The following is a 19,352-nucleotide window of genomic DNA, read 5'->3' on the forward strand; positions in this document are numbered from 1 at the left end:
TGGAACTCGGCAGATGCTAGCAATATCATTTCCTGCCACCATGTCTGCCAGGAGGTGGGGCTGCCTCCCACTCATGAAGATGCTCACCAGACCAAAAAAAAAAAAAAAAGAAAAGAAAAAAACCTGTCATCCAGGGCTCTGGGTCACCTGCTGGTGATCACTGTCCACTTTCCAAATCTCTTCCAAGTACATATCATGACTCACCGCAACCTCAGCTTCCAAGCCCTCCAAGAAATGTAATTTTTATCCATCTAGCCTTTCAGTATAGGGGAGGGTAGTGGAAAGATAGATAAAGAGATGGAAATGCCCCCAAAACAGTATGTAGCACATTCCTCCTTCAGAACAATTGTATTCATGTCCTGGAGCAAACCTTCTGCATCACAGACCATGGGACATGTTATTTTGTCCAGAAAATGCTAAGCACTCGATGGTACTCTCTCTTCAGTTCCTGAATCAACGTGGACTGAGTTGGAACGTATTGAAATTGCTCCACCATCCAAATGCTCATTCCCAACCAACAAGCACAAAGACAAGCCACAGCAGGTAAAGATGGGTGGGGTGGGTCGGAGCTCGGGATGCGAGCTTTGCAAGCTCCTGTGATTCCTGAATTGACTGCTGTCTCCTAAGCCCAGGGTTCCAATCCCATTGGGCTACAGGTGAGCTAGGTCATGAACTCGAATCTATACAAACAACGACTCGAGTGACTCTGATGAATAAGACTTGTTCAGAACAAGGAATTCATTTTAAAAAGGTGACATTATACTTTCATTTTCTAGAACACAGATACCAGTTCAGTGGCTTCTTCCAGTGAATCCTGAGCTGATATAAATGTCTTATATTTATCAAAGGAGATAGGAAACAATTACATTTATCTTTGTTTTCCAAATTGCTTGTACACCAAGGCCTGCTTTCCACATGGCCGGTTGGTCTGAAAGTCTTTCTTCTCTGATTCTGACAAGAGTTAGGGAAAGGATCTGAGGAGGCTGGAAGGGGCTGGAACCAAGACGCTGGAACTGCCCCGCTGGCAACAGGACAGAGTGTAAATCTGCTCCACAGAGTCTAAAGTGGCAGATAGCAGCACCCCATCAGTCAAGGCCGACAACACACAGGCAAGCCGAGTGCTGGCAAAAGGTGGCAGCCACAGCGAAATAGCAAGTCAACAGCTAAACTCAACAACGAAAAGAACCCCTTCTGGTGATTAATAATAATTGATATCCCACAGATTTGATCATTTTGAACATCTCTGAAGAGATCATTTGCAATCAAATGTAGAGGATGGAATTTGGGGAGATTTAGGACAATTGTTCTGTCGTTTTCTCAAGAGAAGGCAAATTCTTTACTAACTTTTACTCAATAAGAACCAAACTGGGCTTCCGAATATTACTGTCAAAAATGTTTTACAGGGGTCCAGCATGATAACCAAGTGGCTAAATCCTCACACTGGATCAGCTTTCTTACCTGGCATGCTAACTGCTTAGTCTAAATGCCCACAACATGATCACTCGCTTTGTGGCATTGCCTTTTTCTTCGGGCTTTTGTAAGGCCTTCACATTACTCCCTGTTGTCTTGCCTTCCAGGTCTCCCTGTGCTCCTCCCATCCCACTGCATGATTGTGACGCAAGCTGTCTTCCTTCTTTTGGTTGAAGTCTGTTCCTCTCACAACATTTTAATCACCACCATCCAGCCTCATACTGGCCCCCTCATGTTTTTGCTGTAAAGCCATAGATTCCTGCTGTGCTTTCCCAACAAGAAGTACACCGGTATCCTCAGGTCAGTATCTTCTCTCTTAACGATGCCTCTCTTCACCAGTTTCTAGAGCTCAAACACCATTTCAGAGTCTTTTCCTTACTAGCCACCTCCAATTAGTTATGGCAGCCTCTTACATTTTCATTTGAGTTGCTTTTTTTAATTTCAGCATTTGCTTTCTATTTTAGATGCTGGGCTTTCATTCCCAGGAATACCCTCTTTCATTTTAGCCAGCAAAGTTATGAACTTATCTGCAACAAGACTGCAGAAAAGAGCCCAGCACAACAGCCTAGTGACTGAAATCCTCGCCTTGCATGCGCCAGGATCCTGTGCACGTGCTGGTTCATATCCCAGCTGTTCCACTTCCCATCCAGCTCCCTGCATGTGACCTGGAAAAGCAGGCAAGGATGGCCCAAAGCCTTGGGACCCTGCACCTGTGTAGGAGACCTGGAAGAAGCTCCTGGCTCCTGGCTTCAGATTGGCTCAACTCTGACCATTGTGATCACTTGGGGAGTGAACCAAAAGATGGAAGATCTTTCTCTTTTTCTCTCCTTTTCTCCATAAATCTACTTTTCCAATAAAATAAATAAGTAAGTCTTTAAGAGTCACAAATCTGAGGGAAGAATATTCTTTTTAAGTCCCACCCTACTGTGTGTCAATCACGGACGCCCCCAGGATGTCCTTCCCCTCGCACAGGCTCGGGTGCAGTATCATGAAACCCCTCCCCTTCCGAGATCGTATGAAGCTGGGCTGTGCAGCGGGCAGAACTCCCCCTTCCCACAAACACAGAACAGAAGGCAGAAACCTTTGTCCCTTGCCTCTTCCCTCCCGAGTCTCTGCACCCACGTGTGCCTGTGACCCCCCTCGGCAATCACATCAACTAAAAGTGGAGCAGATACTTTGAAAGATACATCTTTTTTTTTAAAGATTTATTTTTATTATTTATTTATTGGAAAGGCGGATATACAGAGAGGAGAGACAGAGAGGAAGATCTTTCGTCCGATACCATGCCGATCCGAAGCCAGGAGCCTCTTCTGGGTCTCCCACGCGGGTGCAGGGTGGGGCTGCTGGGATTAGAACCGGCGCCCATATGGGATCCCGGGCGTGCAAGGCGAGGACCTTAACCACTGCGCCACCGCACTGGGCCCCGAAAGATACATCTTTTTCAACATCCCCACTCATCATCCCAGAATGGCCTCTGAATTCTGCTCGCCAGTTTGGCTCCCTCCTCCCCGATCTTCCATCTGTCTTCTCTGCCCGAGCAAATGTTGAGGGTTACCTCCTCACCAGGTGGCTTCCTGGTGAATGGCACTTTGAATCTCCCCAAGAAACTGGGTTAGTTCTGCGCTCTAATCTAGCTTCATAAAGCTCTTCACCTGCCCGACTATCTCGCTGCTATGGCCGTTTGTGGAGTAAACCATCTGGATCCTTGAATTTAAAAAAAAAAAAAATTTATTGGAAGGGCAGATTTACAGAGAGAAGGAGAGGGAAAGATCTTCTGTCAGAAGCCCAGGAGCCTCCATAGGGTCTCCCGTGTGGGTGCAGGGTCCCAAGGCTCTGGGACACCCTCTTCTGCTTTCCCAGGCCATAAGCAGGAAGCTGAGGGGGAAAGTGGAGCAGCTGGGACATGAACCGGTGCTCATATGGGATCCCAGCATGCAAAGCAAGGACTTTAGCCACTAGGCTACAGCACTGGTCTCTCCTGAATCTTCTCTTTTTCTTCTTCTCCCTCTTTTTCTTTCCCTTAAAAAAAAATGAATGAATGAAGTTTTTTAAAAACTACCTTTAACATCTACTACACAAAGTCATCATTAAATAATTGTTGAGTAATCGTTAAATAATTATAAGCATGTGTTCTGTAGTATAACCAGGCATTTTTTTAAAGTCTAGCCTTGTTAGTTTAAATTGGCTCAGTCAAGTTTTTCTAAAAACATTGATTTTTTTTTTAAAGAAAAGTCAGTAAATGTTAGTGAGAAATAAGGAATCAGCCAATGTTCATACAGGTGGGTATCTTCATGAAATTTGCATAGCAAAATTATAAAGGCAGTAGCCACCCACTGATCCGAAACAGAGGGGAAATTTTTATTATGCAAGAAGTTCCTGATAAGTACTACTTTAAAATCCTCTGAGAAACAAAGCAGAGGTTGCCTTTCATTCCCCAAAGTTGGCAGCCGTGCCGGAATACTTAGCATGATCGCCGTTCCTCTAGAGTGAGCGCTTTGAAGTTGGGGAATGCGTCAGTCCGGTCTTTGAATATGGGCAGTAAATGCATCTTATAGACAACAGATCATATTCAGAAATTGGCTCCAACACTCCCAGTTGGCGTGTTATCTTCAGGGACCTGCTTGGTCTCTCGAGACATGTTTCTCATCAGTAAAACCAGATCTCGATCACTGGTTTGTAAAGTTCTTGAGATGATTGCGTCAGGCTCTGTGTATGACACGTCCGCCTCAGCATCAAGCCCTTAGTAACTATGGGCTGATTTCATGCTGTTGATCTCCCTGCCTGCTGCTGCGGTTTCAGCTGCAAAGCACACAGTCCTGTGGTGCCTCCTCTCTGGAAACACAAGGTCTGTGGGATGTGTGACCTGCGGATTCTGGGCAGGTGTCAACAGTGGAGAGCTGAGGAGTCCGCTGGACGCGGGATGTGGGATGGATGGTGTGACTGTGTGGTTGTTCCTATGCCGTCGGTTGTAGTAATAGATGAGAAACTGAGATTGCCCGCCAGGAAGTTTGCATGCCTCTGCGGGGATGGTAAAGGTTTTATAGCAACTTAAACATTCAACTTGGGCATAACTAACACAGCTCTTTCCTGAAATATTTTTCTAATATAGCTTTCCCCACCCTGTCCAAGTCTTCTCTTGCTAAAAGCAAGTGATCATGGCAAACCCAGAATGAGCTGACGGCACCTTCGGACAGGAGAGATGCGTGCTGATCCCAGACACAGACAGACATGTGTATTACTCACTGACCCTAAAGCTCAAGAACTGCCAGCCCCACTTCTGCTTCAGTCAGGAAGAGCCCACTGCCTCCCATCCCGCCCAGCCTGAGCGTATTCACAGAAATTTGCAGAATATTCATACCTGCACTGTGTTTTGGTTAAGAACTTTTCCCAGGTGGTAGAGATTTTCATTTTAAAAAAAATCATTATTACATAATTTCCAATAACATTCAGCGCAAGGTGGTCTAAAATAAGCACAAAAGGAAGTTGGACATGAACTTGGCGAGTGTGCTGGGGTTTGCTGCCAGCCCCAGCCTCAGTATCCCAGGTGTATTTGACTGGAGTTGACCAGAAGGCTAAAGGGAGCTAGCACCCACTATGGGTTCTCATGGCAACACATGGGCAGTTCTCCATCACAAACAGTGAGCCAATTCACTAAAGTTATAAGACACAAAATCCACATACAAAAGTTAGTTGTTATTTGAAGGGTAGAGATCGAGAGAAAGACAACAATGTTGCTTCCCATGTATGGGTTCATGCCATAAATGCCTGTAACAGCTGGGATGGAGTCAAATCAAGGCCAGAAGACTGAAATACAAATTATGCACCAACAACAAGCAACCCACAAAGGAAATTTAAAAAGTCTCATTTACAATAGCATAAAAAAGAATAAACATTTATGAGTGGACCTGGTGCAATGTCTTAGATGGCTAATCTGCTACCTTGAAAGCTTCAGGATCCCATATGGGTATCAGCTAAGTGTCCTACCTGCTCCACTTCCCATCCAGCTCCCTGCTTGTGGCCTGGGAAAGCAGTAGAGGATGGCCCAAAGCCTTGGGATGCTGCACCCATGTGGGAGACCCAGAAGAACCTTCTGGCTCCTGGCATCAGATCAGCTCGGCTTTAGCTGCTGTGGCCACTTGGGGAGTGAACCAAGAGATGGAGGATTCTTTTTTTTCTCACTTTCCTTTTATTTCCAATAAAAATAAATACCTTTTTAATCTACTCATGAATAAACTTTATCAGAAAGAAATAAAAGACACATGAGGAGTATAAATAAATTGGTGGAAGAGCTTTGAGCTTCTCTTAAAACTAATGCAATTTTTTTCTAAAGAATTATTTAGTTTTATTGGAAAGGCAGATCATATTTAGAGAGAGAAGGAGAGACAGAGAAAGATCTTCCGTCTGCTGGTTCACTCCCTGAATGTTTGCAATGGCCAAAGCTGAGCCAATCTGAAGCCAGGAGCCAAGAGCTTCCTCTGAGTCTCCCACACAAGTGCAGGGTTCCAAATCTTTGGGCCATACTCTACTGCATTTCCACACCACGAGCAGGGAGTTGGATGGGAAGGGGAGCAGCTGGGACACGAACTGGCACCCAAATGGGATCCTGTACTCATAAAGAGAGGACTGAGCCATTGTGCTGGGCCCTAATGAAAACTGAATTTTAAAGATGAGCATATGGAATCTCAAAAAAATTAGGAAACTGACTCAAGCTTATGTAAAGCCAGTTAGATGAATTAACCATTCTAGCAAGAATTCATTGCATAGAATTAAAACCTTGTACTTAAGTTGCATCTAAGCACCAAATACAGTTAGCTCTGCAGCGTAAATCTTGGGGAAAGCTTCATTGTGTGTTTTTCTATGTTCTAGAAAATATGTAGACAAATTAATAAAATGGGGGGGGGAAATCCCAATTCTGTGGGAATAATAAATGTAGAGCTGTTTTTGATTTGAAGGACTCCAATGGCATGCTGTTGAAAGAGCAGGACATGAGAGCACGCGGAGTGGAAATCAGGGCTGGCCAGTGTCTCTTCAGACTGGGACTGGAGAAGCACACACCACCGAATGGCCCAGTGTGGCGTGTAGCTGTTACAGGTGAGTGTTCACAGCTCCGGCTGGTGCTGACAGTGAGTCATGCTTGCAAATAAAATAAATGTTGGTGTATTTATACACGTAGAATACTTTAAACAAATCCGTTGAGTTGGGTTCTAAGAAAACACGTTTTGCAAGCAATATAAGTTTTGAAATTGGCAATTCTGGGACATGATTCTGCGAAGTGCTGAAAGAGCTGTGGTTGCATCACTCACACACTGGCCAATAATGCTTGCTGGATTTTACATTGTTTGCTTCAGGCAAAGAAAACAAGTTTTTATGAGGCTACTTCCAAACATTTATAAAAACACTGATTTAAAAGATATGCATATTTCTGCGCAAAAAAATTGGAAATTGCGCATATTCTTTCACATACAGATCTACAGAGAGAAGAAGAGACAGAGAGAAAGATCTTCCATCCACTGGTTCACTCCCCAAGTGGTTGCAGCAGCTGGAGCTGAGCCAATCTTAAGCCAGGAGCCAGGAGCTTCTTCCGGGTCTCCCACGTGGGTGCAGGGTCCCAAGGCTTTGGCCCACCCTCTACTGCTTTCCCAGACCAAACAGGGAGCTGAAAGGGAAGTGGAGCTGTGGTGATATAGTGCCCATATAGGATCCTTATGCATGCAAGACTTTAGCCACTAGGCTACTGTACTGAGCCCATTTTATGTAATTTCTAGGGAAATGTTTAAAAATCAAAAAGATTGAGAGTGGCTAAGATAAGTGAAGAGACTCGGTTTTCTCATATTTTACTTAGAATACAACGGGGAAATATGCCTGGAATCTCAAGAAAATTGAAGATTGATTTTAAAGTAGATGAAATAATTTAATCACATAAAAACACCTGCCTTCAAAGCTAAGCTCAGCCGAAAGCCCCAGCTCATGAGCGGATGCAGACTGTGGAGGTCCAGGTCTGCTCGAAGGCCGCTGTGGCACCTAGTGTGAAAAAGCCTCATTTATATCAATACCAGCACCTTGCCTTTTCAGGCCCAGTCATCCTTTCTGCAGCACGCATTGGCTTCCTTTGCTGTGTCTGAACCTTTTTCTTCCCTCACTAACACGGCAATATGCCAAAGTGTTCGATTCTATGCAAAAGGAGGGTGTTTTTCTGACTTGGAGTTCAATTTTGTTCAAAACATTACAAATACTTCACATTCAGGTTTAGATTGTATAAAAACGGGAGAAAAATATGAAACCAAACATGCAGAGCATACGTTAAAAATCAGGTCTGATCACTAACAAATATAATTGTAATTAGGATTTGAACAACTAAAAGACTTCTACTCTGTAGTTCAAATCATCAAAGATAACTCTGAACTTGCCAGTGTGATAGACCAAAGTACAGAGGATACAGAAATGAACAGGAAACACCCTGAACTCAACAACATCGCAATCCTATGGCAACATAATGTGCCAAGAGTGGCCTTCACTTCGCCAGAGCTCCTCTTCAGCAACTAATTCTGCCAGGTGCAAGAGCTCTGAAAAATTGAGCATGCATCCCCCGCCCCCAGGTAAAAGGTAGCTCTTTTTGCAAGAGCTTTTCCAGCAGAGAGAACCGTAAATCTAAGGGTAACAATGTAAAAAGTACCCGTGACAGGAAGTGCAGCAAAGTGCAGCTCAGCAGACGAAGCTGGACATGATAGTATACTGACCATTTGGCTTGAGTGAGAGATTGGCAGTTGCCTAGCTATTTCAGTTTCTATGTGAATGGCTTTCACAACACTCAAAGACCATACTTTTAAGTGATTGGTTAGCGCCTCGAGCTAGCTGCACACCAAACCAAGCTAGTTTAGTCGTATGATAATTACTTTTACTCTAACATGGTGTCTGATTTTTGTTGCCAAGAGAACCGTGGTTTCATTTCCACCTCACTTGGCTTTAGGTTCTCCCTGGGTATAGCTTGCAAACACGTAGACACACCCGGGCAGCCAGGGTTTCAATGAAAAAGAACTAGCCCGTCCAGTTATGACGTCATCACTGGTGGTGTTAGGATGCAGACAGATGGAGACAGATGCCTTCTTGTTGCTCAACAGGGTGAGACTTTGAGAAAGGCTTGGGCATGTGCGTGGAGCCTCTGTGTCTGGCTTCAGCCTCCTCCTCCTCTCACATTGCCAAGGAACCAAAAGCACAGAAACCATCTCCTTATTGTTCTCTTGCATGAACGGGCCAGCTGCCCATGGGGGTAGGGAGGGGTCTAGGCATTTTATGTGACTTGCTATGGAAGGGTGGGGTTCCTGTCTCAAACATCTCTGCTCTTAAAATCGGGGAGAAAGGAGGCCCTGCAGATTAACTGAAGCCAAAAGCAAAGCACGGACCTGCAAGCGGCTGGAAAAACCACAGGAAAGAATGTCGCAGAAATTCACTGCTCGCCAGGACAGCTGAAGCAACGCAGTGCACATAGCCACAGGAGACTGAGAGATTGACAGCTCTTCACCACACCGTCCGGCATCCCAAAGGCCAGCTCATATTCTTCTCCCCACCCAGACACACAACTGAATTCTTTTGAATCCAGCTTCATAGACATTGAGACATACTTTTGTAGAAAGGTTATGAAGACATTTATGAGCGATGTCTCACAGTCATCTCCCAAGGTGAGTGAAGGCAGTTCGGCTGCATAGGAGAAGACCATTGGCTTTCTTGTCCAAAAGGAGGCCATATCCCACCACGCTAACTGCGGCCAGCAGTGCAAGGGCTGGGATTCCACTCTTCAGATCTTAGCCAGAGCTGCTGCTGTTGAGAATGCAGCCTACTCAGTCACATTCCTCCTCTTCCTTCTTACTGAGTTTTACATTTGCCTGGGGCACGAGAGGCCCAGGCCTCAGAATTAAAGCTGATTTGAATGTAGAGCTCCAAGCCAACCAGTGGGAACATTTGGACTCCACCCTGGCCTGCCTTCATTTGATCTCACAGAGTCTCCTGTCTAAACTATGAAGCACGATGCAAGATTTCTATGAAGACAAAATGAAGGGCTATGTTAAAGCAAACAGTGCAGGCCAGGTACAATAGCCTAATAGCTAAAACCTCATCTTGCATGAGCCAGGATCCTGTATGGGCATCAATCCGTGTCCCAGGCTGCTCCTCTTCCCATCCAGTTCCCTGCCTGTGGCCTGGGAAAGCAGTCAAGGACGGCCCAAAGTCTTGAGACCCTGCACCCACGTGGGAGACCTGGAAGAGGCTCTTGGCTCCTAGCTTTGGATCAGCTCGGCTCTGGCCATTGAGGCCACATGGGTAGTAAACCAGCAGACAGAAGGTCTTTCACTCTGCCTCTCCTCTCTGTGACTCTGCCTTTATAATAATAAATGAAATCATTAAAAAAATTAAAAAGTGACCCTTGACTTTGACCTCTCTCTCCTGTACCTGAACAGCCAATCATTTGGGTCCTGTCATCCCTTCATCTCCACCGTGCCCTGCATGGCTTCCTCTTGGTCAGCAAGCTCCCATCTCCAACCCCATGGCGTTCATTGCGCATTCTCTATGCGACCGCCATACTTGACTCTCAGTTCACAGGTGTGTCCTGGCATTGCCTGCATTTACACTTCCTGTACCTGGGGATGAGCCAAACCCCCTGTCCCTTCTCATCCATGGTTCCATTCCGCCTGAACCCCACCTCTTTTATCCTTTCCTGAATGTCTCTGCTCTGGCCCTACTCGATCATTTGTAGCAGTAAATATCAGCATCAAAATTACTGAAGACTTTGTTCAAGTGCCACCTGTTTTTTAAAAACTTAGCTAGATACCCGCCTCCACTCCCTCAACTCTGAGAGTCGCCACCGGAGTGTCCCAAAGCACGCTCCCCAGCAGCACGTTTCTCTGCCTGGCGATTCTCTGCGGGCTCCTTAAGGATCGGTGTGTCCGTGTTTGTCTTGGAAACACCAGCACAGCACCCAGCACAGTGCTCGGCCTGAGGGATGTACGTTATGACTGTGAGTGAGTATGTCAAGAACTCCTACACCCAGTGCAGTGTGAAAGCATGGGGAATGTTCAGTGAGAGTTAGTTGGGCTATCTGTCCTTTCTCAGGTCAAGTCCAGCATCAAGGATATCTGCATGGGAACTGCCCCGCAGGAACAGCTAGGAATGTTATTTTCCCCTCTCATATCCCACAGAAGCGTCTCAAGCATCCCAGGGCAGCCCTTTGAATCAACCATCCCTTCCAGGAACCTCTAGATGTGTAGATTCTTGGATTCCCTGGGAGTCACTCCGGAGCTTGTTTAAAATACAGACATCTGTGCCCCATTGTCTGGAGTAGAAGCCAATGATTATAGTTTTCAAACCAGTTGCCTACATAACCCAGCAGATCTGCCAGGCTTGGGAGCTGTTGCCCACAGGTCAAATGTAGAGCAAAAGGAAACAATATTCAGCCCTGCCACTTTCCCGGGGTCAGTGAACAGCAAACCTAGCACGTTATTGTTGTCAGAGAAGAGAGCAAAGAATGCACTGCGGACTTTCATCTGTGCGTTGACTTATGTCTTATGTTGCTCCAAACAATTTAGTGTGCTCCAGGACAGTAACATTTTCTCTGTACTGCAAAGTCTACATCCATTAGATGATTGGAGTTCCTAAATTGAAATAGTTTGTTTCCAGGGATATTGAAAATATTGCATCCCCTTTCCTGATGCTCTTGAAGAGATTGCACAGGGTCCAGTGCAATGGCTCAATTAGCTGATCCTCCCCTTTAAGCACCGGGATCCCATGTATCCTGGCTGTTCCACTTCCCATCCAGCTCCCAGCTTGTGGGCTGAGAGGGCAGCAGAGGTTGGCCCAAGATTGCCACCTTGACGCCAGAGCTGGTGAAACTGACCAGAAAGTCTACTAGATCAGCATGATCATGGTTCCTGTCTCTGAATCCCTTCTCCAACTCCCCAGTCCCTGGGAATTTTGGACCAATCTTGCAGAGTGACTTGGAATCCTAGCTGTACCCACCCACCCACCCCGACCAGCCCCATCCCAAGAAGCAGCCCATTTCCTCCACTGAAGCCTGTTAGCAAAGAAGCAGGGCTGTACAGGATGAAGAACATCCATGAGGAGACGTTCCTTGTCTGGGAGATCTGTCACTGGAAGAGGGTCCACGGTCTTTGATTTTTCTCTCTGTTCTAACAGTGACCACCAGCAATAAATATTACTAGAGGAAACTTCCCCAGAACACATCAGCCTTGGTCTGCTAAAACATAGGCAGCAGATATGATTCCTCAGCTGCTGGGCCTTCCCCACCCTAGTTAAGTGACCGGTGGACAAATTCAGAAATCCTTCTGAACTCTGCCACTAGTGGCCTTCTGACCCCAAATCATGTCCCCAGGGGTGCATCCTTGTGCACATACACAAGCACCATGCTGTCCCTCTTGACTCAGCTACCGGAAGGAATTCTTGGAGCCACTACTCTGCTCTTTTCCTATGAGACCATTGTTCCTTGGCATGCCAAAAGTACCCAAACTGCAGTGGGCATGCAAGGAATTCTCCTGCTCTGACAGTATCACACCCTGCTATTACACCACAAAGCAGTACTGCCTTGTGACTTAGAGTTTTATTAGCCCTGCTCTTTTTCCAGCCCCAACTCCTAGGTCTCTGGCCCGGATTCAAAGAAGGAGGGGTCATGGGCAGTACAGACGCCAGCTTCCTATGATGCACTTGTTTTAGAAATTTTTCCCCAGGGTGAGTTACTTCCTGACCATGAACACTCTAGCAGGACTTAAGGTTGATTCTTAGCCCTCAGCAATGTGAGACCAGGAAGCTAATATCATCTGGGAGCTCTGAATAGACATGTTCCTTTCTTAAAGGGTTGTTTGCTTTCTTTGCTTTTTCCATCTTTCTTTCCTTCTCTTAGAAACTCCATTCATTTGTGGCAGGTACACCACTTCTGTTATGATGCTGGGATTTCTTTTATTCAACTCTCCACCTTGCTATAAAATTATAATAAAAATATAGTAAATATAAGTCTATTAAGGCCTGGCGTTGTGGTGTGATAGACTAAACCTTTGACTGTGAGGCCAGCATTCCATATGGGTCACAACTGTTCCACTTCCAATCCGGCTCAATGGGAATGGCCTGGGAAAGCAGCAGAGGACAGCACAAGTCCCTAGGGCCATGTACCCATGTGGGAGACCTGGAACAAGCTCCTGAGGAGAATTAACTGGCTGAAGCTGCTGATGGAAAAAGGAGGCAGGGTCAGACTTCGGCAAGTGTCACTTGAACATTGCAGAAAGAATATGTGCTTTTTTCTAAATGAAATCGGAAGCCTCCATAGAGTTATGATCTGGAAAATAACACAATCTGATCAAATTTTTCTGGCAAGCCCTTTACTTGCTGCTGGTGTCACAGTGGTGGTATGAAGCAAAGCGAGGAGGCAGGGGACACCTGCCATGGTGTTGGAGGCGAGCAAGGTCTTGAAGAGCTCTTGTTACTCCTTGAAAAGCCAAGAGCCTCTGCTCAATATCTTTTTCTCTTTGTCTTTTAAAAAATGTTTAGTTTGGCCCCAGCTAAAGTCTTTGCCTTGCACGCTCCAGGATCCCATATAGGCTCCTGTTTGTATCCTGGTGCTCTACTTCCCACCCAGCTCCCTGCTTGTGGCCTGGGAAAGCAGTTGAGGACGGCCCAAGGCATTGAAGCCCTGCATGCATGTGGGAGACCTGGAAGAACCTTCTTCTTCTTCTGTAATTCTTTCCAATAAAAGTAAATAGATCCTTAAGATTATATTTAATTGACATAAATCACTGTATACATATTTAAGGGGTATAGTGTAATATTCCAATGTATGCATATAACACAAAATGGCCAGGTCAGGATGACTGCTGTGTCACCTGAAAAAGTTACCGTTTCTATGTGTTGGAAAAATTTACAATGCTCTGTATTATTTGGAAATATTCAATTAATTATTGTCACCTACATCATACTTCTCATCCCACCCAGGCTCCCGTAGCTGCCATTCTATTCTCCACATTTCTGAGGTCAGCTTTTGAGCTTCGACACGTGAGAACATGTAATATGGGATTTCTGTGCTTGACTTACGCCTTTTAACTTAATGTCCCCTGATTTCATCCGTAATGCTGCAAAGACAGAAATTCATTCTTTCCTATGGCTAGATAATATCACATGGTATGTGAACACCATGCTTGCTTTACCTATTCATGCACTAGGACACCTGGGTCACTTCCATGTCTGGGTCACTTCCATGTTGTGAATTCTGTTGGAGTAAACCTATGAATGTAGATATCTCTTAAACACACTGATTTCAATTACTTTGGATATACACATACCCAGTGGTGGGATTCTTGGATTCTATGGTAGTTTTAATTCTAGCTGTTTGAGAAACCTTTATACTGTTTTTACATAATAGACATATTAATTTACCTTCCCACAAACAAGGGATGAGACTTCTCCTTTGTCCACACTCTCTCCAGCATTCTTTTCTTCTTTCTTTTTCTATTATTATTTTTTTGAAGGCAGATATACAGAGAGGAGGAGAGACAGAGAGGAAGGTCTTTCGCCCAATGGTTCACTCCCCAAGTGGTCATTGAGAGTTGAGCTCTTCCTGGTCTCCCACTAGGGTGCAGGGTACCAAGGCTTTGGCCCATCCTCCACTGCTTTCCCAGGCCACAGGCAGGAAGCTGGATGGGAAGTGGGGCTGCTGGGATTAGAACCGGCAACCATATGGGATCCCCGCGCATACAAGGTGAGGACTTTAACCGCTACGCTATCGTGTCGGGCCCTGTGTCTTTTAACAGCTCCTCTAACTGCAGTGAGATGATGGTTCCTTGTTATTTTGATTTGCTTTATTCGCATTATTAGAAATGTTGAGCATTTTTGCCCAACTGTATGTCCTCTTTTGAGAAATGGTTCTTCACATAATTTGCCCACTTATTTATTATCTACTTGGGTTTTTTTCTATCGAGTTGTTCTAGCTCTTCACATTCTGGGTGTCAATTCTTTGTAGACTGGATGGTTTGCAAACTCTGCCTTTCTGTACGTTGTCTCTGTTGATTGTCAGTTTATATGTTTTATTTGAGAGATTCAGTCCTTTTGTACTCAAGATTATTATTAATAAGATATTCCTGTCCTTTCATTCCATTTTTGTTTGTGTATTTTTTATTCCTTTCTTCATTTCTCCTCTTTGTGGCTTAGTGGTCTTTTCTCATGGTAGAGTCTGGCTGTTCTGTGTGTCTTAGGTGTAGCTACTATATTTTTCACATTTTCAAAAACTGAAACTCAAGAAACAAGAGAGACAATGGACACACTGGTCCATGGGGCTGGGACAAAGTCAATCAAAAACTGAAAATTCAACCCCGGTTTCCCATGTGGGTGACTGAACTCAACCATTGCAACATCTTCTCCCCTCACAGGATCAATATTAGCAGGAAGCTGGAGTTAAGAGCCAGAGCCACATAGTAAGCCTAGGTACTTTGCAAGCATCTCAGCTAGCACTTTAAGCACTAGGCAAAACGCCCATCTCAGATTCTCTTGCGTTTTGTTAAGTTTTCTTAAAACCCTTTGTGAAGCACTGATGTGCTTTTCTTTGGGATCTGTTGTGAGGGTTGGTGTGCATGTAGCTTCCTCCGCAACGATTCCTGCTACCCACTGATTATTTATTTTATTGAGGTTTCACTTCATTCCAGAAGGTATTGTGTGTTTTACTAGAAGTAGATGTCACTATTCTGCTTTTTGACATATGAGGAAACTTTGGATATCTACTCATTGTGGACTTGTAGGAACACTTGTAAATTCATTGCCTTTTGACTGTAAGAAGCCCTTGAAAAGATGGCTTTAGCCTTGAAAAATAAAAAGATTTTGATAGGCTTGTTTAAAAGCTAAGGAACTGTTATAGCTTTAAAGTCCAAATTGGTCCAGTGTCAGCTGATCCAATGACCTTCCCTCTTTCATCCCATGTAATCCGGTAATCTCCCAGTGATGAGCAAAGCATGCAAACTCCATTAAACACTGGGTGCCCATGAAGGAGGCTGCCTCTAGCCTCAGGTGCCCAGCAGGAAGCCACAATTGACAACCCAATTGTTGTTCCACAGGGATGCAGCATGGCCCTGGCCCTGGTCACCTTCGCTGCCATCCTGCTTACGGAGTTGGAGGTGGTAACTGTCCAGGGACTGGACAGCCCTCGGATCTGTTCTGTTCCCAAGCCAGGTGGCTGTGAGGCGAGTCATTAACACCTCACTATCCACCACCTGAAGTGTTCAACAGGGGCCCCTCTGTCCTTCATCACAGGCTGTGTGACTGTACCTGCAGCAGGGGACATTCTCCAAAGAAACAAGTTATGGCATTTATAATAATATTGTGAGTCTCAAATTGAATTTTCAGACACCTGGAGTTGTATGTATTTGTAAAGAACATGTAACCCTAAGAGTATAGACATTAACATGAACAATTTTTATTTTCATGAATTATTCTATATTTCTAAGTCAACAGACAAGATTGCCTTCCTGAGCAGATTGCTGTGTATGATTTTTCTGTATTATTGAGATGATTCTCATTTGGAATTCGGTCTTTACACTTGTACATCTAAGCACTATTGAGAAAGTTGGCATCTATCCCTAGCATCATGGTGACATAAGCATGTCCTCCATTCTGTGACTTAGAGAGTCAGATGATTCACCTCTTTTCACCTTTAAGATCTGTTTGCTAATGATTTTATTAGGAAGGAGTTACTTTTATATCACTTTTTATAAAGAACTGGTGTGCTTTTTACTTAATTATTGCTCTTATTTGAATAGAAAAACAAGCAAACTACCATGAATTCTTTTCTGAGGCATAGAGTGAGTTGTACAAAAATGGTCCAAGAAGCAAAGTGCTCAAGATCAGAGACTGTGGTCTATGCAGAAAAAATGTACCAGTTATGTGCAGGGGAAGCCAGGGAGAACCTGGGGGTCTGGTGCTAATGGGCTCAGTCTTTCTCTTGCCTCAAAACCTGAGGCTCTTCACAGATCAGCACATCCAAAGAACACTCTGCCAAGCCAGCACCGAGAGGGAAACATGTAGAGTGTTTTGGTCAATGACCTACCTGAAATAATACACATACCCTTAGTTCAGAGGCAGAATGTCCACTGAGGCAATGCCAGGTTGGGTAGGCCAGTTCTCAGTAGCATGCTGAAAACCCTTCACAATGCTTTCCAAAGAATGGAAGTCAGAAATACTGACACCAAGTCATGTTCACAGAGTGGAAAGGAAAGGACTTCCACCAACGTGCTCCCAGGAAAAAAAAAATCTCTGTCCTGACCCCAGGACCCAGGCACAGCCCTGGAAACTGTCAGAGACTGCCTCTGGCCGATCTCAGTGGGCACAGATGTGAATGGCAGGCAGCAAGCAAGGGAAGGCAGCAAGGGTCCACCGGAAGCAGACCTCAGAGATGCAAGATCACCACCCAAGCACATGAGAGTGCACATGTGCACAAACACACTGAGAGAAACTGCCTTTAGGAAGGCGTATTCCATGTTTTCATGATGGACAAATGCTGAGACAGGAAGTTGCCTCCTCTCCTCCTAAGGATAGGAAAGCTGGGATGCTTTTAGAAGGAACAAAGAACAGATTTGCATCCCCAGGTCTGAAGATGCTCTAGCAATGATCAAAGGATGGTTCCAGTCAACTTCTGGCTTCACTAGATTTGCTGTGCCCTAAGACCTGCTGAGCATGGTACTAGCCTACCTCAGAGGGGTAGCAGCACTTTAAAATCACGTGCTTACACCCCAGCCTAGCCCTGTCCCTGCCCCACATCTTCCAGCAGCAGGAATCCCGGGTTTTCTCTCACAACACTCATCCACGCCCACTCACCCGTGGCTCTCCTGGATGTCCTTGTGCTTGGACCCTTCTTCGTCTAATATGGCCTCCTAATACACACTCTTCCTGACCACATCTTACCTAAAGGGATTGCTGGATTGTTCAATGGGTGAGGAGGCTTTGCTGTGGCCACAGTTCTCCCTTTCCATCCAAAAGGATCTTTTCTGGGTTAGGGAGCACTTATAGACACTCCTATGTAATTGGCTTGTGTGGTTTCCAGCTATTATCTCATTCACACACTTCGCAAATGAGGAATTACATTTTCTACTCATCATTTTTTCCAACCCCTCCAGGCAAATATCTGCATGCCCTTGTCTTAAGGCAAATGTACCCGAAATATTAGCTTTCTCAAAAGCAGTCCTGCCTCCGTGCAGGCCTGCTGCTCTTAGAGCATGAATGGCACCCTGGCACTGATTTCTGAATGTCAATGAGCAAATGTTCTCCTTCAGGAGAGCAAATTTGGTTGGAGAAATCTTGAACTTTGTGTGGACATTGCTCAATCCAGGTATACTGTGAAAAAAATCTGAACAGACTAAAATTAAAAGTTGATTGTAAATTATTCCACATTTCCTTCTGTTGCTCCCAGAATATATTTGTTTTATTTTAACTTTTTAAACATTTTATTTATTTTTATTGGAAAGTCAGATCTACAGAGAGGAGGAAAGACAGAGAGGAAGATCCTCCATCTGCTGATTCACTTCCCATGTGGCCACAACAGCCAGAGCTGAGCTGATCCGAAGCCAGGAGCCAGGAGCCTCTTCCAGGTCTTTAACAGGGGTGCAAGGTCCCAAGACTTTGGCCTTCCTTGACTGTTTTCCCAGGCCACAAGCAGGGAGCTGGATGGGAAGTGGGGCAGCTGGGATTAAAACCAGCGCCCATATGGGATCCCGGCAAGTGTGAGGCAAGGACTTTATCCTAGCTATATCATGGGAGCACAGAATATTTAGTTTGAAGAATTTGGCAATACCAGATCTTTGCTTTGATGGCTAATATTCCTGCAGAAAAAAAGAAAGAAAAAATTCTCAAAACTGTTCGGCAACAAAATGCAGATGGTTCTGTCCAGCAGCATAGAGTCCTCCGCTCTGTCCCACCTACCCAAGGCAGCCTTTCACTTCTAAGCCCTGCCATGAGCTCTTTCAAGTAGGAATGCAATTTCTCCATTGCTTTAACTAAGAAACTAAAGCCCTGTTGTCTTGCTAACATTTGGTCTGTGTTGTCAGTCTTTGGTGGTCAGTAAAATGACCCCCAAATGCCAGAATCCAAATGAATCATTCAGACATTGAGATTCAGAATAGACACTTGATTCTTAAAGATATGGACTCTCACCACCTGTCAGATGCTACGAATGAGATGAGGCAGAAAGTGGACGGCCGAGTACAAAAATGCAAAGAAGAGTATCGCATTTAGCTGAGCATTGATGCCAGATTTCCAATTCAGCCAAAATGGGCACTTGCACTTCCAACTCGGTTTTAATTAGAGGGAAAATGGTGAGAGAAAAAGAGATGCACTCATTTTTCACAAGAGCCTTAATTAGGCAAGCTGTCTCAAAATGTTAATTATGGTTAGCCAAACTTTTCAAAACCAAGACATTATTATTATTATTTTTAGTGTGTTTCCTGGCTAGCACTTAGCCACACCCAGACACCACTTCCACCATCATCTTATGTTTCCAGAATCAAGGTACTCTCCTCCTGCACCAGGCAACTCCAAGACCTAGTGAACACTTAAGCTACCTTTGTTCTGGAGATGACCTCAATGAATCTAAGCGGAGGTTAATGTTAACCACATTACAAGAGCTTCTATCCACAGTAGACAAAGCCAAGTACTGGGTAGGCACCTACTAAAAATAAACCACCAAACATGGACTGTTTCTTTTTTATATATTTTTTACTTTGAATTTTTTAATTTTGTGGTACAATTTTGTATAGACTTGTATTCCCCCCAAGCTCCCACCTCCCAACAGATTTTCCCCATGTTCCTTCAATAGTAATAGTCCTTCATAAAGAAAACATGGGTGTTTCTAAGCA

At 44.8% G+C, this 19,352-nt stretch overlaps 1 long non-coding RNA gene across 1 annotated transcript; it reads left to right on the plus strand.

Moving 5' to 3' along the window:
- Positions 1-459: 459 nt before the first annotated feature.
- LOC121145754 lies at positions 460-6,554 on the plus strand. The gene is made up of 3 exons (XR_005882079.1): positions 460-543; positions 1,578-1,770; positions 6,423-6,554. It is a non-coding gene; the product is annotated as an uncharacterized LOC121145754 (long non-coding RNA).
- Positions 6,555-19,352: the final 12,798 nt, after the last annotated feature.

The sequence above is a fragment of the Ochotona curzoniae genome, unplaced genomic scaffold, assembly GCF_017591425.1.
Source record: "Ochotona curzoniae isolate NIBS_2020 unplaced genomic scaffold, NIBS_Ocur_1.0 scaffold_3835, whole genome shotgun sequence".
Classification (NCBI taxonomy): Eukaryota; Metazoa; Chordata; class Mammalia; order Lagomorpha; family Ochotonidae; genus Ochotona; species Ochotona curzoniae.